The sequence below is a fragment of the Protomyctophum parallelum genome (assembly GCF_964188405.1).
Source record: "Protomyctophum parallelum genome assembly, chromosome: 6".
NCBI lineage: Eukaryota > Metazoa > Chordata > Actinopteri > Myctophiformes > Myctophidae > Protomyctophum > Protomyctophum parallelum.
Window position 1 is genome coordinate 29399319 of NC_139701.1, and position 13232 is coordinate 29412550.

General features: G+C 41.7%; 2 protein-coding genes across 2 annotated transcripts in view; one reads left to right on the top strand and one right to left on the bottom strand.

The window, feature by feature from the left end:
• The window catches only part of lurap1 (leucine rich adaptor protein 1), a 435521-nt gene that overhangs the window by 294787 nt on the left and 127502 nt on the right, over positions 1 to 13232 (bottom strand). The gene's annotated exons all lie outside the window — the stretch shown is intronic.
• The window catches only part of lepr (leptin receptor), a 65308-nt gene continuing 62019 nt past the window's right edge, over positions 9944 to 13232 (top strand). Inside the window, exon 1 of the mRNA XM_083767148.1 lies at positions 9944 to 10123. The gene's annotated coding sequence lies outside the window, so the exon portion shown is untranslated. The remainder of the gene's footprint in view (positions 10124 to 13232) is intronic.

Here is a 13232-nt window from a genome sequence, read left to right on the forward strand (position 1 = left end):
AGTAGCCAGTAGGCCTACAGTACAGTACAGTACAGTACAGTACAGTACAGTACAGTACAGTACAGTACAGTACAGTACAGTACAGTACAGTACAGTACAGTACAGTACAGTACAGTACAGTACAGGACAAGAGGTACCCTGAGAGAAGAGTCCGGAGCATGGGAGATGGGCTATGACCAGTTAGTGTGAAGAATGAAGATGGAGACATGATTTAAGGTCTTTCCTAAATCTTGTAATTTTTCAGTATTATTGCTATTTTCCTATTTTCGCTGCATTTGTCGGTTCTTGGAGCCTTGGCCGTTAAAAAAACAGTGCAAAGCGACAGTTCAACACAAAAAGGCCTTCCGAAACAAGAAGGTTTTCAGGCCTACATGTTTTAAAACATTCCACAGTCTGTGGCACTCTCAGGTCCATGGAGAGGCTGTTCCACAGGCGTGGTGCTGCCGAGCAAAAGGCCCGGTCCCATATGGTGCGCAGTTTGGTGTCTTTTGAAATATTGATTGATTGAAATATTTATTAACAGTTTGCAGAATTACAGTACATTTCAAGCACAAACTCAATACAAAGACTAACTGTGAGTGGACGACCCAATTAAGCATTACACTTGTTTACAATTACAGGGTCCACCTTAATTGTTCAATTCATCAAAACATCAGGAACCTGGAGTAGGAACCTGGAGTAGGAGTTTGTTTGCTGATCTGAGGGTGCGGGTGGAGGTTGTTTTGGGGGGTTGATTAGTGTCTGTAAGTAGGGAGGGGCGTGTCCGTTTATGCAGTTTTGTAAGTGAACAGCAGGACCCAATTGTAGTCGATTCTGGCTGTAACGGGGAGCCAGTGCAGTGTGAAGAGGATGTGTGTTATATGGTCATATTTGCGGACTCTCATTAGGACCCTGGCAGCGCTGTTCTGGATGTACCTACTGCAGCTTCTGTACATTTTTGCCAGGAATCCCAATGAAGAGGGCGTTGCAGTAGTCCAGTCTAGAGTAGATAAAGGCATGGATGAGCTTCTCTGCATCTGGCTGGGTGGCGGAGTTTGGAGATGTTTTTGAGATGGTAGAATGTTCTGCACAGATACTTTATGTGGTCGTTGAATGTCAGGTGAGGATCAAACTTGACACCCAAGTTTGTGACTGAGGAGGAGAAGGGGATAACCTGGCCGTCGAAGGTGAGATGGGACATATGGGGCATGATTAATGAATCTGGTGTGGTGTTCAATTATGTTTGAACTATGTTATAAATGTTGCTCATTTTGACCACTAGAGAGTAGTATCATGCAACAGCTCCAACTACACTGTGTGAATCTTAAGTGACGGTAGTAGACCTGACAACAGAGAAATAGAGAAACCATCTCGTTTGGTAGATGGCAGTGCATTTAAATATTCAACATCAATTGATAACAAGGATGTGGACAGTGTAGTCGTTCTTGTTGTGTTCTGTAAGGGATTACTTTGACTGGCTAGTGGCTACACATGTGTAGATTTGATATTGATCTCACTGTAGTATTTCACAGGTTGTTGTTTGGTTTTATTGATGTGACATCTTCAATGTTGTACTTTGGAATGGTAGCACAGGATTTTTGATTTGCTATAGAAGGGAGTTAAACGTGATATTACTGACACATCTATACATTACTTACTTGCCTGGTTGACTACCTGGGTGAGCTTGTTTTTATCTCTAACTGAAAGATTCCCAAACCAGGACACGATGTTAAAAGTGAGAACACTCTCAGTGAGTGATCTATAGACCATGGTCAGGGTGTGTTCACTGAAATTAAAACTTCTCAGTTTCCTGAGAAGATAAAGCCGCTGCCTTGCCTTTTTGTAGATGTTATCTGCATTAGGTCTGAAAGGTTGTCTATGGTCGTTCCCAGATATTTAAAGTCACTGACCTGCTCCACTTCCTCCCCACTCATAGTAACAGGCCTAAAGATGGATCCTGAGCCCTCTGCTCTTGACACCCTTCCCAAGCACAGCTCCTTGGTCTTAGTGACATTAAGGTCAAGGAAGCTGCTGTCAAACCAGGTGGCAATACGGTCGATGTGCTGGGAGTAAGAGGGACTGGAAACGTCCTGCAGGCAGGCAACCAGGGCCATGTCATCAGCGTACTTTATGAGAGAGAAGTCTTTGTTGTTGTATTTCAACTCATTTGTGTATAGGGAGAATAACAAAGGGGATAAAACGCACCCCTGTGGCACGCCAGTGTTTAGGACAAGGCAGTCAGACAGAGTGTTATTAATACAGACTCGCTGGGGTCTCTCTCTCAGGAACTCCCTAATCCACAAAATGAGATTGCTACTGACGTTCAAGTCACACAGGCGTTTTAGGAGAAGATGGGGTTAGACCGTATTAAAAGCAGAGGAGAAGTCCATTAAAAGGACACGGACGTATGTTTTGGGTTTGTCTAAATGACTATTTTGTCCAATAAAGTTAGAGTGGCGTCCTCTACACCTCGACTGGCTCTATAAGCAAACTGCATGGGGTCCATGCACTTAGCTGTTTGCAGTGAGAGCTCCTTACTCACTACACGCTCCATGCATTTGCTTAATAGAGGACTGAGGGCGATCTGTCTAAAATCTTTTGGCACTTTTGCTCGTGTAGTTTTTGGCACAGGGACAATGGTTGCCGTTTTCTAGGCCTGGGGGACAAAGCTGATATTGAGGAACATTTGGAATAGTTTGGTAAATATGGGTCCCAATTGGATGGCACATTCTTAAGTTGTTCATTAACTCAACTCATCTTTAACTCAAATCCTAGCTTGCTTCTGGGACAAAAGATATGTTGAGATGGGGGTCCGCGGCCAAATACATATTATTTTGGGGGTCCTTCACATGAAAAAATTTCAGAACCACTGACATAGAAATGTGGGTTTTCCGTCCCTACGTACGTACGTATATGTCTGTCCAAGCATGGAAAGCTGCAACACCTGTCATTTCTCGACCGTTTCGGACATGGGAAGGCTCGCCAGAACAGGGCCGGCCCACTGGACCTGTTCTTGGGGGTCTGGATGTTCCTGGGACCCCCACACGGTAACTGTCATTTCTCGACCGTTTCGGACGCGGGAAGGCTCGCGCCCCCCCCTGGGCAGGTTGACCGCGTTCCAGGGGGTCTGGATGTTCCGCGGACACCCCAGGGAACCCCACACTGTAACTCTGTAATTTCTCGAAGATTCTTTCCAAAAATCATCAAAGTACAGTAGAGAGCACAGTACACTAAAATACAGTATACAGAGCACAGTACAAAACAGTAACTATAAAACACAGGTGTGATTTTTAGAAAACTGTTAGGATTTAGAAGAGATTTTTACAATCGGCCAATACGGGTTAGTGGTTAAAACCTTCCTGCTACACCTGCTCATTCCCTGCACTGATATCTTGCTCTTGTGCTACTGCTACTGCTGCTTGCTGTGCTTGCCTTGTGATGTTTGGCACTCCCACTGCGTCCCCATCATCTACCTTTGATGATGGGTGGACTCTGTTTCTATGATCCCTTCAATGCTTTTGCATTCCCTGTAATATCTATTTGGCTGATTATTTATTATAAATATTCATGCTCACAGCCACAGGGAATGATTCGAGACAGAGCCTTGACGCCAAAATCTGTATAGCTCTTAGTTATTTATGCTTATGCTGAATAATTATTTTAATTTCAATCCAAGAGTTTATCTGTAACATTGTAATTACTTATATGTTAAATGAATGTCCTTTTGTTGGACACTGAGCTGACAGTGAGAAATTAGGAATCATTTCATGAATCTTTCAAATTAATCAGCGGTAAAAAAAAGAAAATAATAATGAATACAATCTGTAAGGTTTTCTCAAATCCTAAAGAGCCTTCTGAATCTGTAGCCTCCTACCTCCTCTTCTATTCTGAATCACAAATACACAATGCTGCTGTTGTCTTCTTAGTGTATGAACCCCTATGTGATTAATCATCCAAAAGGAAATCTGGTGTCATTTGAAAAAAATACCCCCCAAAAGCAGTGATTCATTGAAAAATAAGGCTCTGTTTCTCCCTCCCAGAAACCTGCTGACTCTGCTGACGCACTTCCGCACTAATCTGTGCTGATGTATGTATGCCGGCATCCAGGCTGATATTCTATGTGATTTGTCCCTAACCTACCATATTAATTAAGCACAGTCCTTAGCCCACAAACCACTGTGTGTGTGTGTGTGTGTGTGTGTGTGTGTGTGTGTGTGTGTGTGTGTGTGTGTGTGTGTGTGTGTCTGTGTGTGTGTGTGTGTGTGTGTGTGTGTGTGTGTGTGTGTGTGTGTGTGTGTGTGTGTGTGTGTGTGTGTGTGTGTGTGTGTCTGTCTGGAGTCCAGACAAGCTTCGATTCCCGCTCAGAACGCTGTGGGTGCTGGCGACGTGTCCCCTTCTCTGTGTCATCAGCGCCCATACCCGAGGCGGGGTTGGCGAAAGGGCCCCTCTGTGTGGACTCTGTGGAGTTTGCATTCTCTAAACTGCTTCACCCTGGCCAGCCGGGGCGCCTGATGGAGGGGAAAGGAACTGGTTGGAATAATGTGTTCCTTCCACACGCTACGTCCAACCAGGGAAACTCCCCTCTGTCAGGTGTAAAGGAGCGACTTGGACACTCATGCATGAAGGAAGCATGAGTTCAAGTCCGTTGCTCTCCCCAGGTTGGCGGAGGGTGTGCAGAGCCCAGGATCACATTAGATAATTGACACAGGGGTGAAAAATGGGTTACAAAATCATGGGATAAAAATTAGATAAAAAATAAGTTTGTTTTGGGGGCACTAATTCCACAGAGCAAAATCATAATATTTGTATCTGCTGTATTTCATGTCCAACTGGACTTCCTTAGACACATTAAATACAAATTTATTTTTAAGAAATCCACAAAACAGTACACCAGAAAGCTGTTGCAGAGTTGCTGTCTGAACTTGAGCCACTGAGCCACCAAATTCTGAAGAGTTACTGCTCCCACTGGCACGGTTTGTTTCCTCTTTTTTAAAATGGTCCACTTTCATGATTTCTCATTCTGTGTATGAGCCCCACTTTGTAGGCAACCTGAGTTTGTGACCTGAGTTTTTTTCTTCTTCTTCTAATAAGCTCTCTTCAGCTGCAGTATACTCAGCACAGCTATAACCATAATTCATATTGCCGTTTTCCTGGTGAATAGTACTCTGCTATGCTTAACAATGACTCAAAGTCACCACCATAAACATACGTATCATCATAAAGCTGTAATGGAGGGATGGTGCTCCGGTCATTACACACTACAAAATGTCAATGCAGAAAGGACTGGAGAGTATTATTTTGCATTGGCCTTTAACATTATTTTCTCTATAAGAGGGGAGGGATTAAATATATCACTTTTAGAAAAAGAATAATGTACTATACACCAGAAGGCACTGGCGAAACAAGATTGTCTAATGACTTGCTCCAAGACTTTTTAGCTCTGGACAGTAAAAACAGTGAAAACATGAACCTTTTTACAGCCACCCGACCATGGGGCATCCACTTGTAAACTAGTCCCAGGCTAGAGGAACATTTGACCCGAATTGATCAGTGTATAGTCTCCAATGCTCTGCGGTGCCGGTGACATTTGTTCATCTACACAAACTCACCAGGCAAGAACTGTATCAGAAACATAGCATTATAGATAGGCAGGCCTACTGCAGGCAAAAAAAGGGTAACTGCATGGATCCTGTGCATTCAAATTAATTTCTACATCTATTCCTACATTTCCATTGTCTCATAAAATAACTATGTTGGAACAAACAAGACAATGATAGGTTCATGTTGTTCAACTTCCCAACAGTTTTGTAGACCTTCCTAGCAGAGTATAATTAGGTTATCCCTGTTCAACAGCTGCAGCTGTGGTGGAAAATAACAGCCTTGAAAATAATAATAACTTTCATTGATATTCTGAACATTTGTTTTAAGTCCTTCTAAAATTGAACACCTGTTGTTGGGGGATGTTGCTCTTGGTTTTTACAGCCATGTAAAATTGTAACTGGTAAGGTAAGGTTCAGTGTAGCCTGATCACCGTGGTGCATCAATAAAAATGCAATTCTTCTTTTGTATAATTGTTTACTTCACACACTGTGTGCAGGGTACAGAGTTACAGTTTTGTTATTTTCTGTCCATACAGGACAGAAAATATAAAACATTAAGTTAACTGCATGTAACACAAAACAACATGTCAAACATTGCACTTTATAATAACTATACACTATTAACCATTAGTTAAGCATCAGTTAATGCTTAATTCATCATTCATCATTAGTAAAACATGATTCAGTGATAAAGAAGCAGTGAACTGCTTTTTTATTTGAACATCCAGGGTAAAAATAAATAAAACAGTGAAAATAAATAAATAAAGCATGTAAACATGGCTGAAAAACCTATAAAATATAAAATGTCATCAAATCTGTGCAAAGAACTTTGCTTCTTTCTCATTTGTACATGCTTTATAAAGCATAGATAGTCCTCACTTTAGATGGGTTCCCACAAAATGCTTAACTAATGAGTAATAACTACCTTAATAAATCATTCATAGAGTATTTATAAAGCATTTATTACCCACACATTAACCATGTACAAATATATGTGTTAACTCATAAATAACTGGTTTGTAAATTGATAAAACACTTATTCATACAGGGCTGAATCTATCATTTACAAAAATATGAGAATATAATGATTAAGCACATTCACAAGTAGGTTATCAGTGTGCAATACAACGCTTAGTAATGTATGAATAATGCTTTACTAATGATGACTTAAGTATTCTATTAATGCTTAACACATGCTTAATAGTGTGTTCACTAATGCTTAGTAATGTATGAATCATGCAAATAAGAGCTATTTTAGGCATGTGTGCAACATGCCAACTGTTTTAAAGTATTTTTTATTTTATTTTATTTATTACTACAAAACAATCTAAAATAAAGGGATTTAAGATCATTAAAGCTGGGCTGTTGCCTGAGTCCAATGCATTTCTGCCTACTTGCGGTCCAGGCCCAGTTGGTTGTCCCCATGCTCAATAAAGTCTATGTACGAGAGCAGCCATTGGACTGGCCCCATGAAGTGAACGCAGTTTGCGTAAAGAGCCCAGCTAGTAGCGGGCGTTTAAAATTAAATAAAACAATCAAGCAAGCAATATCTTTCGCCTTGGCTTGGCAAGTCCAGAGCCCCGTAAGACGCCTTCCACATGAGAACGGCTCAGGCTGTTACCCGTTCAAGTTTGAAAACGGGGGTGCTGGCGGCGTGTTTCCTCCTCCGCATCATCAGTGCCCATACCCGAAGGCGGGGTTGGCGAAAGGGCCTTTCTGTGTGGAGTTTGCATGTTCTCCCCGTGTCCCCTAGGGTAGGTACCCTCACAAAAACATGCAGTAATCCTGGTCTCTAAACTGCCTCCCCCTGGCCAGCTGGGGCGCCTGATGGAGGGGAAAGGAACTGGTTGGAATAACGTGTTCCTTCCACGCGCTACGTTCAACCAGGGAAACTCCCCCCTGTCTAAAGGAGCAACTTGGACACTCAAGCATGAAGGAAGCATGAGTTAAGTCCGTTGCTCTCCCCAGGTTGGCGGAGGGTGTGTAGAGCCCAGGATCACATTAGATGATTGACACGGGTGAAAAACGGGTTACAAAATCGTGGGATAAAAAAATATATAAAAAACAAAAAGTTTGAAAACAGGATTAAAGTTTTGAGCGTCCACATTGCGGTTATGTTAATTATGCATGTAGTCCAGACAAGAGCGGTAGAGCTCCAGACATCCAGATAAAGCTGTGTGTAGTGTAGGCTATATTATATTATGCAGTGTGGCATTGTGGCATAATCATTCAGTAGGCATGGGCATAATCAACTGTAGCTGATGTTTTTCTTTCTTTTCATTACAAATCATTAAAATTTTAATGATTTTACATATGCCTACTAATATTCTCATATATTCTCTTCTGCCAGAAGTAGGCTACAAAGTAATGTATACATAAGCATTAGATTTGCAGATCTTAAAGCTCACAACGAGGGGCGGCATGATGCATTGTGAATTTATGAGTTTGACTTTGGAGATTGAATATATATTTGCTGTTGCACAACACCTCTGAATGTCAGATAATTGCTCGGTAAGATTGATTGATTCCAACTGCTGCCTGCACAGCTAAACATTGCACATAGGCTATACAAAAGTATGAAAAAGAGGAATTAGAAACAGTGAAAACAGGCCGTTTATAGAGGAATATGGACAGTAAACAGTTTATTATGGAGGGTGCGAGGGGACTATGGCGTCACCGTTTCAGCAAATAGGCGGCATTCTCTGTACACAGGCAGATCGGCTAAATACTTGACCGGCCGGGTAACGCAGAATACGTCCTCGTCTGGACGTAGCATAAGGAAGATCTTGAAAACGCCCACCTGGATTTGTCTGTGCACTTTCAGGATCCCAAGAGGATGGCCCAATCCCATACTGATTTTGGTGACCCCCCTGTCTCCATATATATATATATATATATATATATATATATATATATATGTACATATTCTCACTAGTGGGAGTGTGAGGCTGGCAGTATGGAAGTATCGGTCATCCGAGCTGGGTGTACAGTCAGTAATATAGTGGGGCGGTGGTGGCTCAGGGGTATAGTGGCCCGGATGCACAATCTATGTAAAGCGCCTTGGATAAAGGCACTATAATGTATAAATGCACTATTTACCATTTACCATTTAGTCACTTTGCCTTGTACTTTATAAATTATAATAGTTCTCTTAACTGTAACCATTGTGATTGCAGTGATCATATACTGACTTCATGAGTCATGAGTGACTCATCTTAATTTGGTCATTGCAGTCTCTCCTGAAAATTTCCCCTGAAGCTAAAAATGCAAGATCCAAGACAATCTTCACAAAGCAATCAAGAAACAAATAAATCCTTATATCTTGGGTCAGTATGGGGTCATGGGCACACTTTCTGAATTCGGTTTTAACTGCATTAAATACAGGATACAGTAGTAGAGGCTCATACACATACTATGTGCCTGTGTATAGTCTCCAATTATTGTTCCAACATATCACAGATTGTACCCCACACTCTGATGTGCAGGTTTAATACAAATTAACTATATTGAGTGAACTCTCACAATATAATATAATAATATCAGTCTGGGTGGCAGGGATTGAATCCTGTTTAATTGGATTTTCACTTGTGATTGTGGAAACGAGGCAATAAAAAAAACTAACAAAAAAAACAGTGAAACACAGATCAATTGATATATATCATTCTGCTACAGTGTCGGAGTAATTGGATTATGCTACAGACTACAGTAGGCTATTGTTTATGATTTTAAGTAAATCAGTAATCGCCTGACATAATCCATTGGATTACTTGAACTCTGTTCTACTTGTTACTGTGAGGGTTGAGATGAGCAATGGGCATACTTCCAGCAGACCACTGCTGTAGATTAAAAGTGGTGTGGAAAAGAATCACTGCTCTGTGTGATGCCCCCCTGTGTGCATGCAGAGGCACATACAGTACAAACAGTCTTTGACCCAATTAGAGGTATAGGTTTGCCTGCTCCTGCAGACAAACCTCTCTCTCTCTCTCTCTGGACAGCCATAGTGACAATCTACCAGGCTGGAAAGTGGCAACAATACTGTGACGCAACAAGGGTCAGAATGCCAGTTGGCTCTTGCCCCCAAAACAAATCACCACAAGGCAACACACACGCACGCACGCACACACGAGCGCGCGCACACACACGCGCACGCGTACATGCCCCTGGCATTTGAGGGAGTGATACTGTTATTGGTTTGTTCAGTATTTTGATACGCTCCCCCAGAAATAGCCAGCCATGCCCAGAGACCCATGCACGAGGAAGTGGTGGGGTGGTTTCTGTAACCCTAATGCAGTACACTGGTCACTGGTGACTCCAGATAAAGCTCCTTAAGCTCTCTAAGCCCTATGGGACTTTTCTGTTACAACTTCTGATCAAGAAGTCCACCACTGATAGGACTCAGGCTGTGAAACACACACAAACATACATACAAACATACTGTAGCATCTAGATGACTATGCATCCCCTCTTCATTTTACCAAACACTTTTCTTGCTTCAGCAGCAGTTGAGGAGTGGAAGACAGTGCCTTGGTGATGTGGAGCTGTTGGTGAGTAGCTAATTACTAATATTTATTTTTAATATAGTCTTCAAGGCATTCCCATTTAATGTTTGATTTGAATATAAAGGGTGAGAAATCCTGAGAAATAATGATGAGCTGCATTTAAACATGCAAGTACTCTACAGCCTGCACAAGTTGGCCGTTGCGGTGGCGCTCTTCAGTCAAGGGAGTTGTGTGTCTGTGTCAGGAGGAGCGTCCATGTTACTGTTTGCTTGAGGTTACCGGTATTGGCTCAATCTTTGTATTACTTATTTTTCTCAAAAACTCTCAACTGTATGTAGTTTAATTCCCCTCTCACTTTGTTCAAGCAGGACAATATTATCCTGCCTTGTGTTTTGTTTTTATAATTGGATTGTACTGAGCCATTGATTCCTGGCCCGTCAAGTTTTACTTCCAGTTTTAATGAGGCAACCAACCTGTTGGTTATCACACAGCCAGCCTGACACAGAGGTCAGACATCTCTTTCTGCATTCCAAAATTGTTAAACCGTGGCTGCCTTGCATGTTAACTGAAATAGTTGTTTGTGTTTCACTTAAAAAAAATAGTTATGAAGATTAGATAAATGTATGTGTTCTTTTGCCTCATTTAAGTGAAATGTTTAGGATAATTTAGCAATCAACGTTAAAAAATATTATTTATTCTTTTACACTGCAGTGAAAACAGCCTGTGTTGTCTGAGGCTAAGTTGATGTTGTTACTTCTTGGTACCATGGTAGACATTTAATATTTGCCCGAGGCAAGAACACACCAGTCTGGGATAGATCAATTGTCCAAGGCTTGATTTACACTGAAATGTGGCTCTTAACCTATTCACCTGCAGTTATTTAATTATGTCACAGCAATGTGCTGTGACATACAGTAATTACCATTTTGGCGTGGTAGAAGAGCAGAACTTTTACATAACTACATACTGGCGTGTGTGTGTGTGTGTGTGTGTGTGTGTGTGTGTGTGTGTGTGTGTGTGTGTGCGTGCGTGTGCGTGCGTGCGTACTCATCAAGTACAGAATGACCAGTAAATGCTGCTGTTGCTGATCATGGCAATATTTGCTCCCAATAGACCTGTCCTATAGGTGTAATAGATATTCTAGGAATGCTTGTACATTTCTCTAATGTGCCATTAGCTTGACGCTGAATTCTGTTTTTGTTTTTCCTTCACCCTGCCCACCAGTGCATAGCAGGGTATTGTAATTGGTCCTGTCAGTGTGTAGGTGTTTGTTACCAGCCGCGACAGCATGACACAGCAACAATTTGACTATTTTATGCCCTAAAGACATATATCTGTCTACCTACACCCATAGTATCAATACATATACTGTACAGTATGTGTTATTGAATTGTCTCCATTAATTTGTTCAAATATGTAAATTACCCCCTTACATATGTCTTAAGCAGCATAAATTGATGATTCTACAAGACAAATGGCCTCAGAAAGGGTCCAGACAGGGTCTGCAAACTTTGGAAGTCAGTCACTTTGAATGGTATCTGAGAATTCACTTATACATCTTGATCACATGACCCCAGAGATAATGTGTACCGATTTCTGTGAGTTTTCGAGCATGAGGCCGGTTTGAAAAAAGGTGGCAAAAATACTTCAGTGACCCAGGTGTAGTGGGATCAGGACTCCGGTACTCTGTTAAAAATCATCCATCTACTCTTTTGGAGTGTACAGGTGGTTCCTTCCTGATTAGCCCTGTGGAAGGTTACCTGTTTTTATACAAGACAAAATATTCATTCACTTATTATTACTATAAAGCCATCAAAACACAAGTTGGATTCTGTGAATGTATTTGAATATACAAAAGACAAAAGAAATGTGATCAAGCAGAAATAGAAGCAAACAGTTCATGATTCAGATTCAGGCAAATTACACTTTTCTCCCAAGGCCATACGAGCTCTTTAACCACTTTCAACTAATCCCTATTGTGGGAATGTTGTGGGAATGTGGGAATGTCATTATGGATTGAAAACGTTCAAAATGTGACACTGTTGATGTATGATGATGTATAAAACGGGGCTTAAGTGGTTAATAGTAAAAGCAAGTTGGTGCATCGATGACACCCCTACTGAGGAGACGTGTAGAGTGTATGACTCAGGGAAGGAGCTATCCAATAATGTTGCTTGCAGCCTGATTAATCTAAGCTTTACCATACACAAGTACTGACTGAAAACATCATTAACTCCGGCACACATGGGCATGTAGTGTGTGTGTGTGTGTGTGTACAGTGTGTGTGTGGGGTGGACTTTGGTTTACAAGTCAACCTGAGTTGCAACTGTACTTGCTTGCACCACTTTCTTGTCTACACACACAGTGTTGTGATGCGTTGTGGGTTGTTGATCAGCTATTTTTGCCCTAACCCTAACCCAGAATAGGGATGCCCCCAATACATCTACACTGTAGATGTATTCATTCACACATGTTGAAATACTGTACTGTAGTCTACAGAACAGTACAATATTTCAACATGTCATGACAGTGTGTGAAGTTGACAGTCCCCTAGTACTCTAATACTCTATTCCCTGGCCATTTGCTTTAATGTGCTGGCTAGATGGCAATGGCTCACTAAGTTGAGGCTATAAAATCCACTGACGCACCAGCTACGCAGTACGCAGTGGCTCGTTTATACGAGCTCCCTCTCTCTTTCTCTCTCTTTATCTTCTCCTTTTCCTTCATGCTCTTTGCTCCGTCGGATGGAGATAAAGGAAGGAAAAAAGGGGCACTCGCTGGTCTGTTCTATGTTTCCTTCGTTCCTCTGTCCGACGAGAGAATGGGGTAAGAGTTAGGAAAAATGTGTGTCCTGCCTCTGTGTGAGTACACGTGAGGGGAAAATAAAGATGTGAGTGTGCGTGCGTGCGAGAGAGAGAGAGAGAGAGAGAGAGAGACAGGGTGGGTGATCTTATGTGCGGAGAATGTGAGTGAAAAGAGGGAAGAGACAGAAGAGGTGGTGTGTGTGGGTATAAACTATAAATATACTAGGGTGAGACATTTATGATGCTATTGCTATATCATTCTGAAGCTGTACGGTATAAGTAGAGAAATAAGTAAATAAATAAATGAAAAGAGCAGATGAGTGAAGGTTACCCATCTCCCCCCGAGGCCT